This window comes from Pyxicephalus adspersus, chromosome 1, assembly GCF_032062135.1.
Source record: "Pyxicephalus adspersus chromosome 1, UCB_Pads_2.0, whole genome shotgun sequence".
Lineage (NCBI taxonomy): Eukaryota > Metazoa > Chordata > Amphibia > Anura > Pyxicephalidae > Pyxicephalus > Pyxicephalus adspersus.
Genome location: NC_092858.1, coordinates 58,055,117 through 58,060,965, shown reverse-complemented (window position 1 = coordinate 58,060,965; position 5,849 = coordinate 58,055,117). Strand labels below are relative to the sequence as shown.

The 5,849-nt window shown below is 37.7% G+C and overlaps 1 long non-coding RNA gene across 1 annotated transcript; it reads left to right on the top strand.

The window, feature by feature from the left end:
• The first annotated feature begins 355 nt into the window (after positions 1 to 355).
• Positions 356 to 5,522, top strand: LOC140321800 (uncharacterized). The gene is made up of 3 exons (XR_011919014.1): positions 356 to 640; positions 1,635 to 2,404; positions 5,281 to 5,522. It is a non-coding gene; the product is annotated as an uncharacterized lncRNA (long non-coding RNA).
• The last annotated feature ends 327 nt before the right edge of the window (positions 5,523 to 5,849 follow it).

Genomic DNA, 5,849 nt, shown 5'->3' with positions numbered 1-5,849 from the left:
TGATTCATTAAAGCTTTCAAAGGCTGGAGAGGATACACTTTCATCAGTGAAGCTGGGTGATCCAGCAAACCTGGAATGGATTTCTTTAAAGGTATTTGCTATTTGCTAGCAAATGTTTTGAATCCTGGACCAGATCCATTCCAGGTTTACTGGATCACCCAGCTTCACTAATACAAGTGTATTCTCTCCAGTCTTGAAAAGCTTTAATAAATCCGGGCCATGGACTCTACTAAAATGGGCATCTAAACATGAATTGCCCCAGACATGGTATAAAAGTATAAAAGGACATTTAAATACATGTTTACTCTTGGTGACTTTTTCTGTAATTATATATATTTGTACCCCTCAACGTGCTATCATTCATTAAAGTGTTACAAGACTGTGCAGTTATGGTAGGTTCCAACAGTCCAGTTCCCATGTTGTCAAGTTAATTACTTAACTAACTTAAAATTAACTATAATGGTTACTCTGTAACCACCATAGTTAGTATTGAATAAACAAAGTAATTAATCAGTCAGAGAGTGTGAACTGGACCACAGAAGTCTACTATGATTCTTACGGTCCAGTGCTGCTTTGAAATTATTCAGCAAGACGTTTGCTGCAAAAACATGAACAATGAGGAAACATTGCTATCCTGAAGGTAACCCTTAATATTCTCAGGAAAAGGAATATTTCATGTAGGTTATTTTTTAAATTGATGTTTTATTTGCATTAAGGAACTAAATTACATTTTTAAGAAATCCATTAAAAATCTGTAGGTAGAAAAAGCTTAAAAGCAGAAATAAAAAAGGAAAGTATAAATATGTGCAAAATACATGAAGAAAATCCTTCCTGTACCATGTACCCTTACCTTACTTAATGGTGCCCTAAAGCTGAAGTTATCATAATGTCATGCTTATCACTCTGTCTTCATCTTCCAAAGTAGTGTGTTCAGCCCACTACTGACAGAAGATAGAACAGTTTAATAATGGCTTTTCAGTTATACTTATTTAAAAGCAGGAGAAGTGACTAAATGAATCATCACAGCTTTCACAGCACTTAGGTCCCAAATCTCAAAGATGCTGAAAATGATAATGGCTTTAGCCATGTGCAGCAGACAGGGACTACAACAAATACCATTACTATGAGAAAGAGAACAAGTGTAAGGAGTAAGTAGCATGTTTTTACTGTTCCATTGATAAAGTATATCTAGTAACATCTTTAATATGAATATATGTTTTTGTTGATGTTGTCATTCATGGTATTTTATAATTATAAAGAATTATTTTAAACTCAATGCACCAAACCTCATAACAGCCTTGATATAGGAAGAGTTAATACATACCAGAAAAGAAATTCATAAAATGTGAGAATGCTTAACCATTACATGCAACAAATTCATTCTTTGTAAAGATTAATATTAACAACAATAACAAAGAATTTAATTAATATTGAAGTTGTGTACTCACTGTAGACATTTACCTAATATTCTGTGAGGCAAACTCCTGACAACAACTGCTTTGCAGAATTGTCATTTTCTATATGTAATAATATAAAATAAATAGCAGCAAACATCAGAGGCTGGCTTTACAGAAGATATCAATATATGTTTAATCTGTACCCACAATATTGTTTTGTTTGTTATCATTCCTTAGACTTGGTCTGACTGTGGAAGTTTTGCAGAGAATATCATGGGACCATGTCCATGATTCAACAAATTCCTCAAAGCACGGATAAACAACTTGGTCGTTACTGATGGATTTTCCCAGATTTAAACAGAATCAACCAATAAATTAGGCAATGAATATTGCAATTGGAGGTCACTAAATGATATAAAGACTCTTATTGAATGGTTTAAGTCTGCAGGCATATGCACTGTAGGATATTGTGGTAGCATAAAGTATGTGATGACAAATTTGCAAGATATTTGGCACCATGGATTAAAGGGCCTGGATGTTGTAATTGCATTGATGCAGAATTGTGGCATTTTATTTGGGATCCAGGCCTGGAGTGGCACTCCTCCAGACCAGAGATTGAGAAGGGCTTTAGGGCAGCTGCCTTTGAGACAGGGGGAAGTTGTAGCCTGAGGTCAGGTGTGGCTCAGGCAGAAAGAGGCTGAGTGGCCTGTGTGATGGGAGACCCTGGGAGGTCTAGGTCTATGGGATCTACAGCTGTGGTGTGTGTCAGAGAGAATTTGTGCTTTTTGTCATACTGTAAATAACATTGATATCCTGCAAGGTAAAAACCCTGGACTTTTGTGAATAAAAGAAGGCCTGAAATTGGAACCAAAGTCTGGAAAACTTTTCTGCAGTTAGTGGTTTGGTGCTAATCTACTACAATCAATATACTGAAATTTTTCATAGAAACACCAGATTCACCAAATATGCCAGATTTCATCACAGAACAGGCTGCTCATGGGAAAAAGGTAAATATATATACATCTGTTATTCGAGAAGACAAAGAGGAGACTATGGACCTGATTTATCAAAGCTCTCCAAAGCTGAACATGATACACTTTTATCAGTGATGCTGGGCGAATCCTGGAATGGATCCAATCCAGGATTCAAAACATTTGCTAGCAAATAGCTAATGACTTTGATGAAATCCATTACAGGTTTGCTGGATCACCCAGGTTCACGGATAAAAGTGTATCCTCTTCAGCCTTGTAGAGCTTTAATAAATCAGGCCCTATCAGCAGAGTTTTGTTCCTGAAACTCTCACACCTCAATAGGGCATCAGGAATCTCTTCCCTTCCCGTTCGTGCAGCCCTGCTGTCGCTTGAGCTTTTGCATAGTCACAGGGAGGGCACTAGTCAAAGCAACACTGACTGGCACTGACCAAAATACACACATTTGAAAAATGGAGCAGCTCAAAATTTTTAGGTTACAAATTGGTCAGGTAGGTTATCAGTATCTTTATATCCCTTTCCTGCTCCTTCTCAGAACTTGTCATTATAGCCTCAGGTGTTCTGTAAGGGCGTAGTGGAGGTGATGTGTGAGAAAGCCTGCACACATCCAGTATCAGTTATTAATAAAGACAGTTACTTGTCTGTGCTGAGCATTGTAATCTCTTCACTCGCCCTTGTTCTCTGACAAGTACTGTCATTTAGGAAAGCCTGTATGGGTAAAGGCCTGTACTGATGTCCCATTGATGTCAGATGATTGTCACCATGGCGGATTGATGAGCGATGCCGGGAGACCACTGTACACCACTGTCAGAATTTATCCCTATTTCTCACCTGAAGTGTATGCATAGCTTTAGGCTGTATGTGGGAGAATGTCTATAAACTCACAAAAAAGAGAAGTAAGTAAAGAAGCTATGCTGGGAAAATTGCTTGTGTGTCTCCAAGCGCCTCCAAGTTTTCCAGGCTACACAGACAGTGACCAGAGGCTTTGGTGGTTTCAGAGCTAGAAATGAAGTACAAGTTACTGCTGTCTGCTTGACACTTTTGAAATACCCATGAAAACTGCAGTGGGTTTACTGAAGTAAGATTGACCACAATAATAGCAACCTCAGTTATGGTTAAATTCCCACCTGTCCTAGGTTATGAAGCTTGGATGCTTTGTTTAGCTTTGGAAAAGAAAAGCCTCAACATAGACCTACCAATAAGAGATTATGTAACTGCCATTGCTTTACTCATTCTAAAGAATGCTGATTGCATGTAAAGCCAGAGCTATGCTTCCAGTAGTATCAATCACACATCTGAAGCAATTTTGCAGATAGCTACATGCCAATGAGCTGAACACCTAAGCTGCATACTTACTCTGGGTAAGTGTTTCAGAAAGTATTTGGGAATCAGGGCTCCAACCAAGCAAGCAGTGTTTGTTTGGAACCAGGTAAGAAAAACTACATAAACTACATAAACTAAAAGTCCACTTTATTTAGTTCCATATCTTACTAGGCAGCCATATTTCATAATTAAATCACAGTTGTCCACAGGCCTTTTTGCATGTGAGCTGACTGTGTTCAATTTTTTTTATACAAGAGTTGTCTGTATGTTTTAGGGATCCCATTTGAAGTCATCCTGTTAGTCAGTAACTGGCTTGAGTTTAGTAGGTTGGTGATTATTTTGTTTGATTTATGCTGCAGGCCTGCTATTAAAAGTACTACTGCTTTGAAACAGTGTTTCAAAATGCAGGACAAACCCACCTGGACTGTCACTGTTTTGTGCATGGTTTACCGCTCTTAAAATCATTTGGCCTGCACTTTAAAACGTAACTTTTAAAGCACGCACAGTAAAAATATTTTTGTTGCTTAGCTTCTGAGAGATGTTTTTATATTAGTGAACTTCCCACCCAATCTTCAGAAACAGATACAAAATTATTAATTGAAGTTATTTTTAGAGATCTCAGCAGCACTAGCTTTCAGAAACCAACATATCTGAGGTTAAGATAGAGGTGATTTTTACACTGTTCTTTTTAAGGATGTTGCCATTTTTAGGATATTGCTCCATGCAAAATGTTATATTTGAATAGAACTGTATCTGTTTACATAAGCTGTTCTATCAGTTTCAAATACTGTGTGCAAATACTGTTGTATCTATGCTGACGGTCTTGGTATGCGATAATAGCTTAGTCACATTTCAGCTCTATTATTTCCTATAAAGTGATCTCATTTTGTGGCTGTGTTGTGACTCATTTCGGTTGCCCATAGACATTAGAATGCAGTTAAGTGTGTTCTTTATAAAAGAGCTTGCTGTATCTCAAGCACTAAGTAAAAAAGAGAGTGGCAAGCAAATGATTGAGGCATTAAACACCCACTACCTTTAAAACTAATTTCTCTCTAAGAAATAAATTATTTTAAATATTGTACATATAGGCAATATGGTTCTTGCTTATGTCTCTTTAAATAGTCTTAATAAAAGTTAGGACTCATTATTTATTCAATATACAAAATATATGCACAAAAATGTTTATTCTAGCTGAGGAAAAAGTTAGGACACCCTACCCTCAATAACTATTGTTACCTCCCCTGGCAGAAATAACTGCACTGGGACGCTTCTTGTAGCCATTTACTAGTCTCTGACATCTGTCTGAGGAAGGTTTGCCCTATTCCTTAATGCAGAATTCTTTCAGCCGTTAGATTTTGAGGGATTTCTAACGTGTACAGCCTGTTTCAAGGCACTCCACAGCATCTCAATGGGATTAGGATCTGAGCCTTGACTGGCCACTCCATGACTCTCCATTTCTTAGTTTTCAGCCAGTGGATTGATTTACTGGCAGTTGGTATATTTACTGGTATGTTTTAGGTCATTGATGTGTTGCAGGTTCCAGTTCTGCTACAGCTTTAACTTTCTTACAGATGGTCTCACATGTTCCTCAAACATCCTCTGATACAAAGTAGAATTCATGGCGGATTGTGTGGTGGTGACCTGGACAGTTCCTGCTGCAGCCAAGCATCCCCAAACCGTGATACTTTCTCCTCCTTCTTCACAGTTGCTATGAGGTTCTTTTTTCTGGAATGCTGTTATTGTTTTATGCCAAACATGTCCTCTGTTCTGTTGTCCAAATAAATCAATTTTAGACTCATCTGTCCAAAGAATATTATAACCAGAAGTCCTCGTCTATGTCTATATAGTCTCTGGCAAACTTCAGTCTGACCTTGATGTTTCTCTTAGAGAACAAAAGTTTCATCATTGCAAAAATTTCAATGTTATGATCTCTGAGCCACTTCATTATCACATTTGCTCTATGACATGGTGTTCCAATAACTTAGAAAACACACAGATCATCACCAAAGTGCACCTGGATTGTTGGGAGAAGTTGCTCCTGGAGGACATTTTGATACTATTCTTTATTCATTGCAGTGTTCTTGGGCAGAAGTGCGAGTTACCCTTTTACCTTAGATAAGAACCCACACGTGGATTGTGT